General features: G+C 48.1%; 2 pseudogenes across 1 annotated transcript; both read left to right on the top strand.

Moving 5' to 3' along the window:
- The first annotated feature begins 3,922 nt into the window (after positions 1–3,922).
- On the top strand, positions 3,923–4,606 carry LOC149970085 (uncharacterized; annotated as a pseudogene).
- An 11,209-nt stretch (positions 4,607–15,815) lies between these two features.
- Positions 15,816–16,693, top strand: LOC149970084 (uncharacterized; annotated as a pseudogene). The gene has a single exon (XR_016493783.1). The product of XR_016493783.1 is annotated as an uncharacterized LOC149970084 (transcript).
- Positions 16,694–17,304: the final 611 nt, after the last annotated feature.

Here is a 17,304-nt window from a genome sequence, read left to right as displayed (position 1 = left end):
GGGAGTGAGGGGAGGCAGGGGGCAGCGGTACTCTAGGGGGAGTGGTGGGGAGGGGAGGCAGGGTGCAGCGGTACTCTAGGGGGAGTAGTGGGGAGGGGAGGCAGGGTGCAGCGGTACTCTAGGGGGAGTAGTGGGGAGGGGAGGGGAGGCAGGGTGCAGCGGTACTCTAGGGGGAGTAGTGAGGAGGGGAGACAGGGGGCAGCGGTACTCTAGGGGGAGTAGTGGGGAGGGGAGGGGAGGCAGGGTGCAGCGGTACTCTAGGGGGAGTAGTGGGGAGGGGAGGCACGGTGCAGCGGTACTCTAGGGGGAGTAGTGGGGAGGGAAGGCAGGGTGCAGCGGTACTCTAGGGGGAGTAGTGGGGAGGGGAGACAGGGAGCAGCGGTACTCTAGGGGGAGTAGTGGGGAGGGGAGGCAGGGTGCAGCGGTACTCTAGGGGGAGTAGTGGGGAGGGGAGACAGGGAGCAGCGGTACTCTAGGGGGAGTAGTGGGGAGGGGAGGCAGGGTGCAGCGGTACTCTAGGGGGAGTAGTGGGGAGGGGAGGGGAGGCAGGGTGCAGCGGTACTCTAGGGGGAGTAGTGGGGAGGGGAGGGGAGGCAGGGGGCAGCGGTACTCTAGGGGGAGTAGTGGGGAGGGGAGGCAGGGTGCAGCGGTACTCTAGGGGGAGTAGTGGGGAGGGGAGGCAGGGTGCAGCGGTACTCTAGGGGGAGTAGTGGGGAGGGGAGGCAGGGTGCAGCGGTACTCTAGGGGGAGTAGTGGGGAGGGGAGGCAGGGTGCAGCGGTACTCTAGGGGGAGTAGTGGGGAGGGGAGGCAGGGTGCAGCGGTACTCTAGGGGGAGTAGTGGGGAGGGGAGGGGAGGCAGGGTGCAGCGGTACTCTAGGGGGAGTAGTGGGGAGGGGAGGCAGGGGGCAGCGGTACTCTAGGGGGAGTATTGGGGAGGGGAGGCAGGGTGCAGCGGTACTCTAGGGGGAGTAGTGGGGAGGGGAGGCAGGGGGCAGCGGTACTCTAGGGGGAGTAGTGGGGAGGGGAGGCAGGGGGCAGCGGTACTCTAGGGGGAGTAGTGGGGAGGGGAGGCAGGGTACAGCGGTACTCTAGGGGGAGTAGTGGGGAGGGGAGGCAGGGGGCAGCGGTACTCTAGGGGGAGTAGTGGGGAGGGGAGGCAGGGTGCAGCGGTACTCTAGGGGGAGTAGTGGGGAGGGGAGGCAGGGGGCAGCGGTACTCTAGGGGGAGTAGTGGGGAGGGGAGGCAGGGGGCAGCGGTACTCTAGGGGGAGTAGTGGGGAGGGGAGGCAGGGTGCAGCGGTACTCTAGGGGGAGTAGTGACGAGGGGAGGCAGGGTGCAGCGGTACTCTAGGGGGAGTAGTGGGGAGGGGAGGCAGGGTGCAGCGGTACTCTAGGGGGAGTAGTGACGAGGGGAGGCAGGGGGCAGCGGTACTCTAGGGGGAGTAGTGGGGAGGGGAGGCAGGGTGCAGCGGTACTCTAGGGGGAGTAGTGGGGAGGGGAGGGGAGGCAGGGTGCAGCGGTACTCTAGGGGGAGTAGTGGGGAGGGGAGGCAGGGTGCAGCGGTACTCTAGGGGGAGTAGTGGGGAGGGGAGGCAGGGTGCAGCGGTACTCTAGGGGGAGTAGTGGGGAGGGGAGGCAGGGTGCAGCGGTACTCTAGGGGGAGTAGTGGGGAGGGGAGGCAGGGGGCAGCGGTACTCTAGGGGGAGTAGTGGGGAGGGGAGGGGAGGCAGGGTGCAGCGGTACTCTAGGGGGAGTAGTGGGGAGGGGAGGCAGGGGGCAGCGGTACTCTAGGGGGAGTAGTGGGGAGGGGAGGGGAGGCAGGGTGCAGCGGTACTCTAGGGGGAGTAGTGGGGAGGGGAGGCAGGGTGCAGCGGTACTCTAGGGGGAGTAGTGGGGAGGGGAGGCAGGGTGCAGCGGTACTCTAGGGGGAGTAGTGGGGAGGGGAGGGGAGGCAGGGTGCAGCGGTACTCTAGGGGGAGTAGTGGGGAGGGGAGGGGAGGCAGGGTGCAGTGGTACTCTAGGGGGAGTAGTGGGGAGGGGAGGGGAGGGGAGGCAGGGTGCAGCGGTACTCTAGGGGGAGTAGTGGGGAGGGGAGGCAGGGGGCAGCGGTACTCTAGGGGGAGTAGTGGGGAGGGGAGGCAGGGTGCAGCGGTACTCTAGGGGGAGTAGTGGGGAGGGGAGGGGAGACAGGGAGCAGCGGTACTCTAGGGGGAGTAGTGGGGAGGGGAGGCAGGGTGCAGCGGTACTCTAGGGGGAGTAGTGGGGAGGGGAGGCAGGGGGCAGCGGTACTCTAGGGGGAGTGGTGGGGAGGGGAGGCAGGGGGCAGCGGTACTCTAGGGGGAGTAGTGGGGAGGGGAGGGGAGACAGGGGGCAGCGGTACTCTAGGGGGAGTAGTGGGGAGGGGAGGGGAGACAGGGAGCAGCGGTACTCTAGGGGGAGTGGTGGGGAGGGGAGGCAGGGTGCAGCGGTACTCTAGGGGGAGTAGTGGGGAGGGGAGGCAGGGGGCAGCGGTACTCTAGGGGGAGTAGTGGGGAGGGGAGGCAGGGTGCAGCGGTACTCTAGGGGGAGTAGTGGGGAGGGGAGGCAGGGTGCAGCGGTACTCTAGGGGGAGTAGTGGGGAGGGGAGGCAGGGTGCAGCGGTACTCTTGGAGAAGAGGTGAGTGTGGCAGAGGACAGTCCAGCCTGGTGTATCAGAGATGAAGGGAGACAGAGGACAGTCCAGCCTGGTGTATCAGAGATGAAGGGAGACAGAGGACAGCCCAGTCTGCTGTATCAGAGATGAAGGGAGACAGAGGACAGTCCAGTCTGGTGTATCAGAGATGAGGGGAGACAGAGGACAGTCCAGTCTGGTGTATCAGAGATGAGGGGAGACAGAGGACAGCCCAGTCTGGTGTATCAGAGATGAGGGGAGACAGAGGACAGTCCAGTCTGGTGTATCAGAGATGAGGGGAGACAGAGGACAGCCCAGTCTGGTGTATCAGAGATGAGGGGAGACAGAGGACAGCCCAGTCTGGTGTAGCAGAGATGAGGGGAGACAGAGGACAGTCCAGTCTGATCACTGGAGGTTCTCTTGCTACAGAGATGGTCTATAGAAAGCCTTTTAGTAGCTGACATTCCTAACCTCAACTGAGAGGGTCTCTGTTCCTCTGATGGCCCTGTTGGTGTCCACTCTGTCTCTCTGTGTGTCCTGTTCTTCGCTGTCAGGGACAAAGGGGGGTTGTTGTGGAAATTGAGGGGGGTGGAGTTAGTAGTCTTTTGGCAGCATGACCCTGCGACCCCCCATGAAATAACACAAGGTGATCTTCCTTCTGAAAGGAATGTTGTCCAGGTCCTCCACTGCCACCCTCTTGTTGCCCCTGACGCTGCTCTCCTCCTGGTCGTACATGGGACACATGTAGGCGGTTCTCCTCAGGGCGTAGATGTCCACCTCGTCCTCGTCGTCCCAAGGCTGGTAGGGCTGCTGGGAGGGAACAGCTGACTTGACCAGACGGGGTCTCATCATGGCCAGCTCTAGGTCACGGGGGATATGCCTCAGACCCAGGCTAGACCTCTGGACTCTGACTCCTTTAAATTACATTAGGTTACATTCATTTATTAATAATTCATTTATGAATGTTTAAAAACATGAAAATCATCTTCCTGGTCGTACATCAGCAAACAACATACATTATACAATATTGACAATATATTCAATAGACAAAATGTGTCATTGCCCAAAGAGAAGTGCTGACCTTTCTTTCTCTTCTTCTTGGTCCTTTCATCCCAGGCGTTGGCACTGACAAGGGACACGTTGCCCTGGCCCAGGGAGGGCAGCAGTTTGGGCCGGGGGGCCACCGGGGGTTTGGGGACCTTTGGAGGAGGAGCATCCCTCTGGGCTCTCCTGGCCAGCAGGGGTCCTGTCTGGACGAAGGCCTCAGGCCTGATGATGTCCCTGGGTGGGCTGCTGCTCCCTCTGGCAGCCTCCTCTGGCTGGGCAGCTTTCGGCATGGAGAGAACAAACACATTGTTGCTGAAACTGCATGACTCTGAAAGGGCCGGCTCCTCCAGGGTCAGAGGGCAGGTAGGACGGGGCTCGGGCATGACGGAACACACAGGATTACTAGGCTTAACTTTTCTCCTAGTGGTGCTCCGAGGGTTGCTAGGCCTTCCCTCAGGTCTGGAAGGCTGAATATCATGCTGGACCAGGCCGACTGGTCTAACAGGCCGTCTAGTGGGGCCCAGAGGGTTGCTAGGCCTCCCCTCAGGTCTGAAAGGCTGTACATCAGGCTGGACCAGGCCCACTGGTCTAACAGGCCGTCTAGTGGTTCGCCGAGGGTTGCTAGGCCTCCCCTCAGGTCTGGAAGGCTGTACATCAGGTTGGACCAGGCCTATGGGGCTAACAGGCCGTCTATTGGTGGGCCGAGGGTTGCTAGGCCTCCCCTCAGGTCTGGAAGGCTGTTCATCAGGCTGGACCAGGCCAGTTGGTCTAACAGGCCGTCTAGTGGGGCGTCGAGGGTTGCTAGGCCTCCCCTCAGGTCTAGTGATGCTGACAGGGATTCTAGGTGTCATCTCATTCTGGTACAGGCTCTCTGGGCTGCTGGGCCGGGAATCAGGCAGAAGCTTGTAGTTCTTCAGAACCTCAGTGAAGGAAAGCTCCTTGTTGCGCCTGCGTCTGTTGGTTTTGGCAGGTAGCTGGGAGCTGCTGCTGTTAAACCAACCGGGAGACTCACGACATCCATCCTGGACTGGAACCAGGGACTGGAGGTCTCTCCTCTTTCTGTGGGCAGCTGTGGGCCTCTTGGGCCTGATTTCGTCTGGAGGGGGAGCACGAGGTACAACATGCAGGGAGGGGAACGCTGAGGGCCTGAAAGAGGAGGCCATCACTGGGGCCTGGCTGACCTCTTCTCTCTCCAGCAGCACTCTGTTAGAAGGACAGAGTAGCGGAACACCGATGGACCTTGGTCCTCCAGACCCATTCAGGTTGGGCCTCCTATTCATCATTCACTGGTCTGCAGGATTCTAATCAGAATGCTCCTTCTAGTCTTGAATACTTGGAATAGGAAGTGGCTTTCAGCACCATTAAACTCTATAAAAAGAGAGTCACAGAAACATCTTTGTTTAGTATTTGGGGAAATGTTTTTCATGTTATTAAAGTCTCTTATCTAATTTCATCAAATTCAGTTCTGAGTTGAAATAATTATTTGGGACAAGATATATTCATTAAAATTTAACAACTTTGTTCAATTCATTTCTAATAGCCTAGCTATATCTGGCGCTCAATAAATCTGTTGTCTATCCCCTCATTTATCCGATAAACTGGCGGACGGGCGTACTTACCGTTCACCTTGCAGTTCAATCAGCTAATGATCCTCATTTCACCAGTGGCATCTTGGTGTTTGATCATTACGTCATCAGAGGCATTTTATATTGTGACGCAACAATGCCAAGCATCAACCTTCCTGTCATGGCTGCCCCTGTAGTTTAATATGTCAACGAAGTGTATTAATCAATCAGACAATCGAACCATCAATGAATGACTGAATTAGTGAAGCAATTTCTAATAAATCAGCTTAAGTATACTGACATCATTTATGGACGAGACTAACAATTACGAAAACGCATCAAATCAATGATGCGTAAAAGTAGATTCACTCCCACATAGTAAAGTTTGACAACAAACCACTTTAGTGAGTCAATAAACTATCCAACACTTTGGACGAGGTATATTTGTCCCAATACTGTAGAGAAGGTTACTTCTATATGAGGAACCTGCGACCAGAAAGACTGTTCTGCCGTATTATATAAAATAATCCAACAGGCCATCTTCTTCTACATACGCGTCTTACTCTTCCCGTGTTCATCTCCCTCGACTAGATATATCTATTCTGTGGCCACCACACGTTTTATATGTCATGTTTGTCTTGTAGCTGACAGTGGGGTGAAGACAGGAGCGCAGTTCAGCTGACACGAAGGCGCGGACTGGAGGAATCCGACATGGAGACCTGACGCCATTTTCTGATTGGTCTACTTTAAAATGAACATAAATATTATCGTAACATACTGGAGGTTGGGCTCAGTGTTCAAGTGTTGGTTTTACACATGTTGATATAGAGAAATATAGTCTAATAGTGGATCGTCCTTCTGCAGTGTTGGTTTTACACATTTTGATATAGAGAAATATAGTCTAATAGTGGATCGGACTTCTGCAGTGTTGGTGGGGTAAATACAACTGCTGATGTGCTTTGGCCTGTATTATTTTTGCATGTTATTTTTAAATATTTCAGGAATTCCTTCTCATTTATTAACCAATTACTTATTCAATAATTCGTGTATTTATTTAGCTTATCTTGTTTACATGTAATACCCTATGGCCTGACCATAGAAATAAGAATGAATAGAACAGACATGGAAGCTCTAACCCTGGCAATTGACTGATATTTATATTTATTTAGGATCCATATTCATTCTTGCCAAGGCAGCAGCTACTCTTCCTGGAGTCCAGCAACATTTTGTTACATTACAGCCTCATTCTAAAATGGATGAAAAACGTTTTAGCAGCATTGAAGGTGCCAAAGAACACAGGAGCCTCCATCATTCTTAAATGGAAGAATTTTAGAACCACCAAGACTCTTCCTAGAGCTGTCTGCCAGGACAGCAATCGGGGGAGAAAGGCCTTGGTCAGTCACCAAGATCAGATGGTTACACTGACTGCGCTCCAGAGTTCCTCTCTACAGATGGGAAAACCTTCCAGAAAGATGGAAGCCACTCCTTTGTAAAAGGCACGACAGCCCGCTTGGAGTTTGCCAAAAGGCACCTAAAGACTCTCGGATCATGAGAAACAAGATTCTCTGGTCTGATGAAACCAAGATTGAACATGGTGGTGACAGCATCATACTGTGGGGATGTTTTCGGCGGCAGGGCCTGGGAGACTAGTTAGAATCAAGGGAAAGATGAACAGAGCAAAGTACAGAGATCCTTGATGAAAACCTGCTCATGACCTCAGACTGGGGCGAAGGTACACTTTCCAACGGGACAATGAACCTAATCACACAGCCAAGACAACGCAGGAGTGGCTTCGGGACTTGAATCTGAATGTCCTTGAGTGTCCTTTGCCTTGATGACAGCTTTGCACACTTTTTTTTACATACATACACAGACCTATATAGATAGACATACATTTTCTTTTAGAATGTCATTGTACCCCCCAAACCCTACCACCCTTCCCCCAATTGGTGTAAACTAATAAACAATAAGACATAGGCTACTGCCTTCAGTTTAAACATCTTATACACATTTTACAGACACAATCTATTTTACAATAGTTATATTTTGTTTGTTTGATTTTTTGTTTGATCTATTTGTAACTGTGCTATTTCACAACATTTCTGAACCTTTATACATTTCACAGACCCGTATGTTTTACATTGGTTATCTTGTTATTAGTCCCACCCTTCAGCTCCATCCAACCCCTCCCATCGATCTCTCAACACCATCCATTTTGGATTTCTATTTGCCATATATTTTTCACCTGTGCTCCTTTCTATTCTCATAGCTTCTACAGATTGTAAATTAAATATGTTGGTAAAATAATTATTATATTATTGATTGATTGACTATGGCTTTTCAAATCACCCAGTATTGCGATCTGCAGCGTTAGTTGCAATTCTTCAGCCATTCCTGGACCTGTGACCAAAAACGAGCTACATATAGACAATACCAAAATAAATGACCTAATGACTCTGCCTCCTCACAGTAAAATCTGCACAGCTGGGAAGACTGTATCCCACCATATATATATATATATATATAACATTCGACTGGTTGCAATAATTTTGTATAGTAATTTAAATAGAAAAATTCTAAGTTTTGAATCCGCGGTTGTTTTGCGTATCAATTCATAAACCATGTGCCATGGAATGGGTTCATCGAAAATCTCTTCCCAACTATTTTGCCATTTATATGGCACAGCTGTCAGTTTTTTGGTCCTTCAATTAAATTGGTAAATGTTTTTATTTATCACACTTTTCTTTAACCATTTACGTTATTTAATACAGGGCCGACATACAAGTTCCTTACTTTCCCCTTCTACTTGCCTCTTCCATTTTTGTAGTAATGCTGCAATTAGTTGGTTGTAATTTTGGGTAGAGCAGACATTTCCATATGTCTGTGTTAGCTGCATGTGTGACAACTCCACCAGTCCTATTTATGATATCATTCACTGAAATTATACCTTTTTTTAAACATTTTTTCGTTTTTTAAAATATTTTTTTAACAATTAGTATTTAAGTTGAACCACTATTTGTTGTATTATTTGTTCTGTCTTTTTAGGTGGATTAAACTGAAATTACAACCTATTTTCTAAGGCTTGTTTAAAAAAGAACGAATTTATGGAGATTATTTCCTTTTCAAACAACCGAAAGTGAGCAGGTGTAATCTGAATAAAGGAAAAAGGCCATTCTCGAACATAGGATGAGACATTCCTACCAATTTACTAGAGAACCAGTTTGGATTTAAGTATAACTTTTGTATGACTGATGCCTTTAGTGAGAGGTCTAATGTTTTAATATTGTAATGACCTGACTAGATCATTAAGGAACAATTGTCTAGACAGAGGGTTGAGTTTACGAATGTACGGTTTATTAACCCAACTCCCCACAGGCTACTGTTTGGCCGTAGCCCACGACAAATAAATGAAGGATACCCTATAAACCAACCGTGACCTTCTCTTGTGAAAGCCAGACATAAGAGAGAGAACAACGGCTAAACCTGGTCTTAACTTCCAATGCTCCCTGCCCAACCCCCCTCCACGCCTCTCCACCAACCACCAGGAAGCCCGGCATCAGAACGTTCCAGGCATTCCCGTGATTGGCAGATAGCAGGTTGATTGGCATGTCGAACCCCGCGAACACTGGGTACTGGTAAGTACAACACAACCAACTAATAGCCTGACACATAACACACTGTGTGTGGGTCGTTACAATATTTAATATTTTCTGTCCTCCGAATTCATAATCGTTATACTCTGTAAAAAATTAACCACCGGCATAGTAAATATTGCAAAAGAAAATCAAGTGATTTTTTTACTAAAAATAATAGGTTTCTGCTTTTGAACACATTTTCGATTATAGTCCTTAATTTATATGTGTTGAAAAAGAATCCAAGGTAATATGCTGCTAAATTTTAAACGAATATTTCTAAGTAACAACCAACAACTTAAAAATATGATGTTGAAATGATCATTATTGTGTTGGACTGACATGCCAGATCTAGTTATGAACGTCAGTTGTGCTTGGAACATTTCAACAGACGTCGTCTTGATCTTTCTCCTCTGGAAAGGCCATGTGGCAGGTAACGACCAAACTATCACTTGGAATGTAGTTTGGATTTATTTACACATATTTTCAACGAAATGTCAAAAAATATTCGTTAAATAATATTCTTCAAGTACGAAAAGCCTTTAGTTAGTTATATTGTCAGAGTAAGTTATATATTTGCACGTTGATAAACTAGCTAGTTAACTAGTGGTGGGCATGCTACTAGCTAGTAAGTTAGCAGTGCATTTACGTGCCTCAGTGCTGTTTATAACTTTTGTAATTTTTGTGTACCGAAATAGCATATGAACCGAAATAGCATTGTAACATATTAGCTACCTAGCTTACCAAAATGCATCGTCAGCAAACATTACAGTAGAGCTGAACACATGTGCCCCTGCAAGGTAATGTTTGCCTGCTAGGCAAGCTAATGTAAACTCACCCCATTCCGTACAAACTTGCGCAACCGCGACATTCAAACGAAGCTCGAAAGAAAACTAAGTCAAAACCGGACTAGGTTTCTATTCATGCGTTGATCAACATCGTAATGGCTCTCTAGTATTGGAGAAAAGTTGAAAAAATGGACCCTCTGTTACATCTTGATCTGTCATGTCGTAACGTACAGCATGCATAAATCAACAATTTCTGTCTTACAATCTCTCTCCACCAGGTGTAGCACTTCTATCATCCTTTAAAAACAAGAAATGGACAGTGACTGGGGGATACCTAGTCATTTTTTTCGTCATTGCATGCGATCATCATTCTCAAAGCCGCTGTTTACTTCTAAGATCACTTTAGCACCGCCCTAAAAATCCAATTAAAATTCGACACAAACCTTCAAATAAGTATGTAATGACACATTATATAAACTCTTTAATAGTGTTTTATTTACATTTTAGAGGCGATAAGGTGATAAGTTGGACAGCGAGTGGGGAAAAAAGCAGTTTTCCCACTCAACATCTCTCCTTCTCACGCATTAGCTTCGCTTCCCCACCCGCCATTTTTAAAAAGACCCGACAGAGCTCATTGCCTGCTTGAATTATGCAGAAACGGGCAGCGTTTAGGTCATGTCATTTATTCTGTTGGAAAGGGGAGAAATTGTGCTTTACAATGGTATTGACATTACAGTTGATCTGGAAGTATTACGTTTTTGGGGCGCTAAAATAAGGGCAATTGTACGGACCAAGGCGATGTACGAGTTTACGTGAGTTTACGTTAGCTATCTAAAGCTGAAGTCATTTGAGTGTTATTTTCCTGACATTGTCATAGGTTTTAATACAACTTCTCTTCTTTAGGTATAGGTGTTCAGATGTTCCTGAGTACTGGACAGACCATATTTTCCAGAATGCATTGACAAGGTATGTCAATATATTGAAATGTCTGTGTGTTTTCTTTGTAACTCACATAAGGGCTTGTAGGGCCCCATGATTTCCCCAATGAGGAAAACTCAGACTGAATCCTATGGAATCCAGAAATTGAAACAGAATACAGGTTCCCCTCAGACAGGATACACAGGATATTTTTATTAGATTGGCTATGTGCAGTGATCTGTGAGCTGCTCTGACAGCTGGTGCTTAAAGCTAGTAAGGGAGATATGAGTCTCCAGCTTCAGTGATTTTTGCAGTTCCAGTCATTGGCAGCAGAGAACTGGAAGGAAAGGCGGCCAAAGGATGACTTGGCTTTGGGGATGACCAGTGAAATATACCTGTCGGAGCGCGTGCTACGGGTGGGTGTTGCTATGATGACCAGTGAGATATACCTGCTGGAGCGCGTGCTACGGGTGGGTGCTGCTATGATGACCAGTGAGATATACCTGCTGGAGCGCGTGCTACGGGTGGGTGCTGCTATGGTGACCAGTGAGCTGCGATAAGGTGGGGCTTGACCTAGCAGAGACTTGTAGATTACCTGGAGCCAGTGGGTTTGGCGACGAGAGTGAAGCGAGGGCCAGCCAACGAGAGCGTACAGGTTGAGGTGGTGGGTAGTATATGGGGCTTTGGTGACAAAACGGATGGCACTGTGATAGACCGCATCCAATTTGTTGAGTAGAGGGTTGGAGGCTATTTTATAAATGACATCGCCGAAGTCGACGATCGGTTGGATGGTCAGTTTTACGAGGGTATGTTTGGCAGCATAAGTGAAGGATGCTTTGTTGCGAAATAGGAAGCCGATTCTAGATTTACATTTTGGATTGGAGATGCTTAATGTGAGTCTGGAAGGAGAGTTTACAGTCTAACCAGACACATAGAATATGTGGATAACTACAAATACCTAAGTCAGAGCCGTCCAGAGTAGTGATGCTGGACGGGTATTTTATAAACTGTATTTTTAAATCAACCAAATGGATTGAACATGTTAACCCACTGTTCCTAGGCCGTCATTGAAAATCTGAATTTGTTCTTAACTGACTTGCCTAGTTAAATGAAGGATAAACAACAACAAAAATCATAGTTTTCACAGTTATTTCATGTGATGGGAGGACCAAGAAGAAGAAAGGTTAGCACTTCTCCTTGTGTAATAACACTTTTCATTATACCACTGGCTGTAACTGTGTGTTAACAAATTATTTCAGGAAAACGCCAAGGAGTGTGGAGATGCATCTCAGATCTACCTGTCTGTTTCTCTCTTCTTCACCTGTCTCACTGCCTCCTTCACCTGTCTCAAGACCTCCACGCTGGTCTTCCGATGACAGACAGACAGCTACCTAGCCTAAACCCCGCCCCCTCTGAATCGGTATCTCCCTGGAATGTTCCAGAATGCCTGAACTTAGCATGCCTGCTGCTGTTTGCGTTATCCTTATCAATCAATATGACTATGATTTAAGTTATGATATTGATCATTTTGGCTGTTGGACTGAGAGGAATAAGCTGTTGACTGACTCCATGTCTGATGGCTTTACAATCACAGAGAGCTGTTGACTGACTCCATGTTTGATGTCTTTACAATCACAGAGAGCTGTTGACTGACTCCATGTTTGATGTCTTTACAATCACAGAGAGCTGTTGACTGACTCCATGTCTGATGTCTTTACAATCACAGAGAGCTGTTGACTGTCTCCATGTTTGATGTCTTTACAATCACAGAGAGCTGTTGACTGACTCCATGTTTGATGACTTTACAATCACAGAGAGCTGTTGACTGACTCCATGTTTGATGTCTTTACAATCACAGAGAGCTGTTGACTGACTCCATGTTTGATGTCTTTACAATCACAGAGAGCTGTTGACTGACTCCATGTCTGATGTCTTTACAATCACAGAGAGCTGTTGACTGTCTCCATGTTTGATGTCTTTACAATCACAGAGAGCTGTTGACTGACTCCATGTTTGATGACTTTACAATCACAGAGAGCTGTTGACTGACTCCATGTTTGATGTCTTTACAATCACAGAGAGCTGTTGACTGACTCCATGTTTGATGACTTTACAATCACAGAGAGCTGTTGACTGACTCCATGTTTGATGTCTTTACAATCACAGAGAGCTGTTGACTGACTCCATGTCTGATGTCTTTACAATCACAGAGAGCTGTTGACTGACTCCATGTCTGATGACTTTACAATCACTGAGAGCTGTTGACTGACTCCATGTCTGATGACTTTACAATCACAGAGAGCTGTTGACTGACTCCATGTCTGATGACTTTACAATCACAGAGAGCTGTTGACTGACTCCATGTTTGATGACTTTACAACCACAGAGAGATGTTGACTGACTCCATGTTTGATGACTTTACAATCACAGAGAGCTGTTGACTGACTCCATGTTTGATGACTTTACAATCACAGAGAGCTGTTGACTGACTCCATGTTTGATGACTTTACAATCACAGAGAGATGTTGACTGACTCCATGTCTGATGACTTTACAATCACAGAGAGATGTTGACTGACTCCATGTTTGATGTCTTTACAATCACAGAGAGATGTTGACTGACTCCATGTTTGATGACTTTACAATCACCAAAGTTGTTCTTCTTTGGACAACCGTTCTAAAACCATGAAAGGGCTTTTTGGTTTCTTCTTCTTCAGTGTCTGATAAGAGAACATTCTAGTGTTTCTATGCAAAAGGAAACAAGCTTTATTTGACCTTGGACAGATCCAGTATCTCCAATACGATTCTAAAGGACTTGACATTGCAATAAGACCATGGAAGACTATCAGTCTGTGGATGATGTGTTTTATAAATGGTTTTGATAAAATAATACTCTGGATTCATGCATGTGTTGTCTGTTTACCTTAAGCCATGAAATGGAGGAAGAACCTTGAATAAGGCAGTTTCATCTTTGAACAGTGATACAATTCAGATAGTAGAATCAGTGACCCCTGCTGGTTGAAATATGACATTGCAGGATGATGATGAATCAACTGGAGGCTGGCTGGCTGCTGAAGGATGGATGAACACAATGGACTCAACTTCCACATTGTTCTGTTCATAACTCATCAGTCTTTGGTCTACACACCACAAACACATCAAGTATCTACTATTAAATGTGGGCTGGGTTTTCACTGTTGGAAATGGATGGACTGTTTCAGGAAAAACCTTCAAGTCACATATCATATATGCAATCTAAGACTTACTAAACCAGTTGACTTAGTTGGCTTACTGCAAAACAAGAACCATTACTGACCATCTACTTCTGTGTTGGACTACTAGGTGAAACAGCCATTCTGTTGAAGGAACAACGTTACAATGTGATGGACTACTAGGTGGAACAGTCCTTCTGTTAGAAGGAACAACGTTACAATGTGATGGACTACTAGGTGGAACAGCCATTCTGTTAGAAGGAACAACGTTACAATGTGTTGGACTACTAGGTGGAACAGCCATTCTGTTAGAAGGAACAACGTTACAATGTGATGGACTACTAGGTGAAACAGTCATTCTGTTAGAAGGAACAACGTTACAATGTGATGGACTACTAGGTGGAACAGTCATTCTGTTAGAAGGAACAACGTTACAATGTGATGGACTACTAGGTGAAACAGGCATTCTGTTAGAAGGAACAACGTTACAATGTGATGGACTACTAGGTGGACAGTCATTCTGTTAGAAGGAACAACGTTACAATGTGATGGACTACTAGGTGGAACAGCCATTCTGTTAGAAGGAACAACGTTACAATGTGATGGACTACTAGGTGGACAGTCATTCTGTTAGAAGGAACAACGTTACAATGTGATGGACTACTAGGTGGAACAGCCATTCTGTTAGAAGGAACAACGTTACAATGTGATGGACTACTAGGTGGAACAGCCATTCTGTTAGAAGGAACAACGTTACAATGTGATGGACTACTAGGTGAAACAGCCTCTCAAAACTCCAAAGATTGTATTTTCTTCAACACTTTGTTTTTATTCCTGTAATGCTTCAGGGAAATGTAAAGACAAGGTCCTGGACAGTAACAGGATTGTTGTCTTTCTGTCTGAGACTCTGTCATCATAGAGATCTAGTAGTTTATTTAGATCAGGGTTGGGGTCAATTCCTTTACATTTCAGGAAGTAAACTGAAAGTCCAATTCCAATTTTCCTCAATGCCACTATGAGAAAATGTCAGTTTACTTCCTGAATTGACTGTATTGACATTGAACTGACCCCAACACTGATCTAGAGATAAGAGACTGTAGTCCTCGAGGGGGAGAAGAGGTAAGGGGAGGCAGGGAGCAGCGTTCCTCTTGGGGGAGTAGTGGGGATGGGAGGCAGAGTGCAGGGGTCCTCTTGGGTGAGTAGTGATGAGGGGAGACAGAGGACAGCCCAGTCTGATCACTGGAGGTTGTCTTGCTACAGAGATGGTCTATAGAAAGCCTTTTAGTAGCTGACATTCCTAACCTCAACTGAGAGGGTCTCTGTTCCTCTGATGGCCCTGTTGGTGTCCACTCTGTCTCTCTGTGTGTGTCCTGTTCTTCGCTGTCAGGGACAAAGGGGGGTTGTTGTGGAAATTGAGGGGGGTGGAGTTAGTAGTCTTTTGGCAGCATGACCCTGCGACCCCCCATGAAATAACACAAGGTGATCTTCCTTCTGAAAGGAATGTTGTCCAGGTCCTCCACTGCCACCCTCTTGTTGCCCCTGACGCTGCTCTCCTCCTGGTCGTACATGGGGCACATGTAGGCGGTTCGCCTCAGGGCGTAGATGTCCACCTCGTCCTCGTCGTCCCACGGCTGGTAGGGCTGCTGGGAGGGAACGGCCGACTTGGCCAGACGGGGTCTCATCATGGCCAGCTCTAGGTCACGGGGGATATGCCTCAGACCCAGGCTAGACCTCTGGACTCTGACTCCTTTAAATTACATTACATTAGGTTACATTCATTTATTAGTAATTCATTTATGAATGTTTAAAAACATTAAAATCACCTTCCTGGTTGTACATCAGCAAACAACATACATTATACAATATTGACAATATAATCAATAGACAAAATGTGTCATTGCACAAAGAGAAGTGCTGACCTTTCTTTCTCTTCTTCTTGGTCCTTTCATCCCAGGCGTTGGCACTGACAAGGGACACGTTGCCCTGGCCCAGGGAGGGCAGCAGTTTGGGCCGGGGGGCCACCGGGGGTTTGGGGACCTTCTTTGGAGGAGGAGCATCCCTCTGGGCTCTCCTGGCCAGCAGGGGTCCTGTCTGGACGAAGGCCTCGGGCCTGATGATGTCCCTGGGTGGGCTGCTGCTCCCTCTGGCAGCCTCCTCTGGCTGGGCAGCTTTCGGCACGGAGAGAACAAACACATTGTTGCTGAAGCTGCATGACTCTGAAAGGGCCGGCTCCTCCAGGGTCAGAGGGCAGGCAGGACGGGACTCAGGCTGGACCAGACTCACTGCTGGACAGGTTGGACGGGACTCAAACTGGACTACGTCCACAGGACTGGTAGGCCGGGACTCAAGAATAACGGGACAAACGCGATTACTGGGCCTCACTTTTCTCCTAGTGGTGTTCCGAGGGTTTGCTAGGCCTCCCCTCAGGTCTGGAAGGCTTTTTATCAGGCTGGACCAGGCCAATGAGGCTAACAGGCCGTCTATTGGGGCCCACAGGGTTGCTAGGCCTCCCCTCAGGTCTGGAAGGCTGAATATCATAATGGACGAGGCCGACTGGTCTAATAGGCCGTCTAGTGGGGCCCAGAGGGTTGCTAGGCCTCCCCTCAGGTCTGGAAGGCTGTACATCAGGCTGGACCAGGCCCACTGGTCTAACAGGCCGTCTAGTGGGGCCCAGAGGGTTGCTAGGCCTCCCCTCAGGTCTGGAAGGCTGTACATCAGGCTGGACCAGGCCCACTGGTCTAACAGGCCGTCTAGTGGGTTGCCGAGGGTTGCTAGGCCTCCCCTCAGGTCTAGTGATGCTGACAGGGATTCTAGGTATCATCATCTCATTCTGGTACAGGCTCTCTGGGCTGCTGGGCCGGGAATCAGGCAGAAGCTTGTAGTTCTTCAGAACCTCAGTGAAGGAAAGCTCCTTGTTGCGCCTGCGTCTGTTGGTTTTGGCAGGTAGCTGGGAGCTGCTGCTGTTAAACCAACCGGGAGACTCACGACATCCAGCCTGGACAGGAACCAGGGACTGGAGGTCTCTCCTCTTTCTGTGGGCAGCTGTGGGCCTCTTGGGCCTGATTTCGTCAGGAGGGGGAGCACGAGTTACAACATGCAGGGAGGGGAACGCTGAGGGCCTGAAAGAGGAGGCCATCACTGGGGCCTGGCTGACCTCTTCTCTCTCCAGCAGCACTCTGTTAGAAGGACAGAGTAGCGGAACACCGATGGACCTTGGTCCTCCAGACCCATTCAGGTTGGGCCTCCTATTCATCATTCACTGGTCTGCAGGATTCTAATCAGAATGCTCCTTCTAGTCTTGAATACTTGGAATAGGAAGTGGCTTTCAGCACCATTAAACTCTATAAAGAGAGAGTCACAGAAACAACTTTGTTTAGTATTTGGGGAAATGTTTTTCATGTTATTAAAGTCTCTTGTCTAATATCATCAAATTCAGTTCTGAGTTGAAATAATTATTTGGGACAAGATATATTCATTAAAATTTAACAACTTT

Source organism: Oncorhynchus mykiss, unplaced genomic scaffold (assembly GCF_057628025.1).
Source record: "Oncorhynchus mykiss isolate SJ-2025 unplaced genomic scaffold, ASM5762802v1 scaffold96, whole genome shotgun sequence".
NCBI lineage: Eukaryota > Metazoa > Chordata > Actinopteri > Salmoniformes > Salmonidae > Oncorhynchus > Oncorhynchus mykiss.
This window is presented reverse-complemented; position numbering and strand designations above follow the sequence as displayed.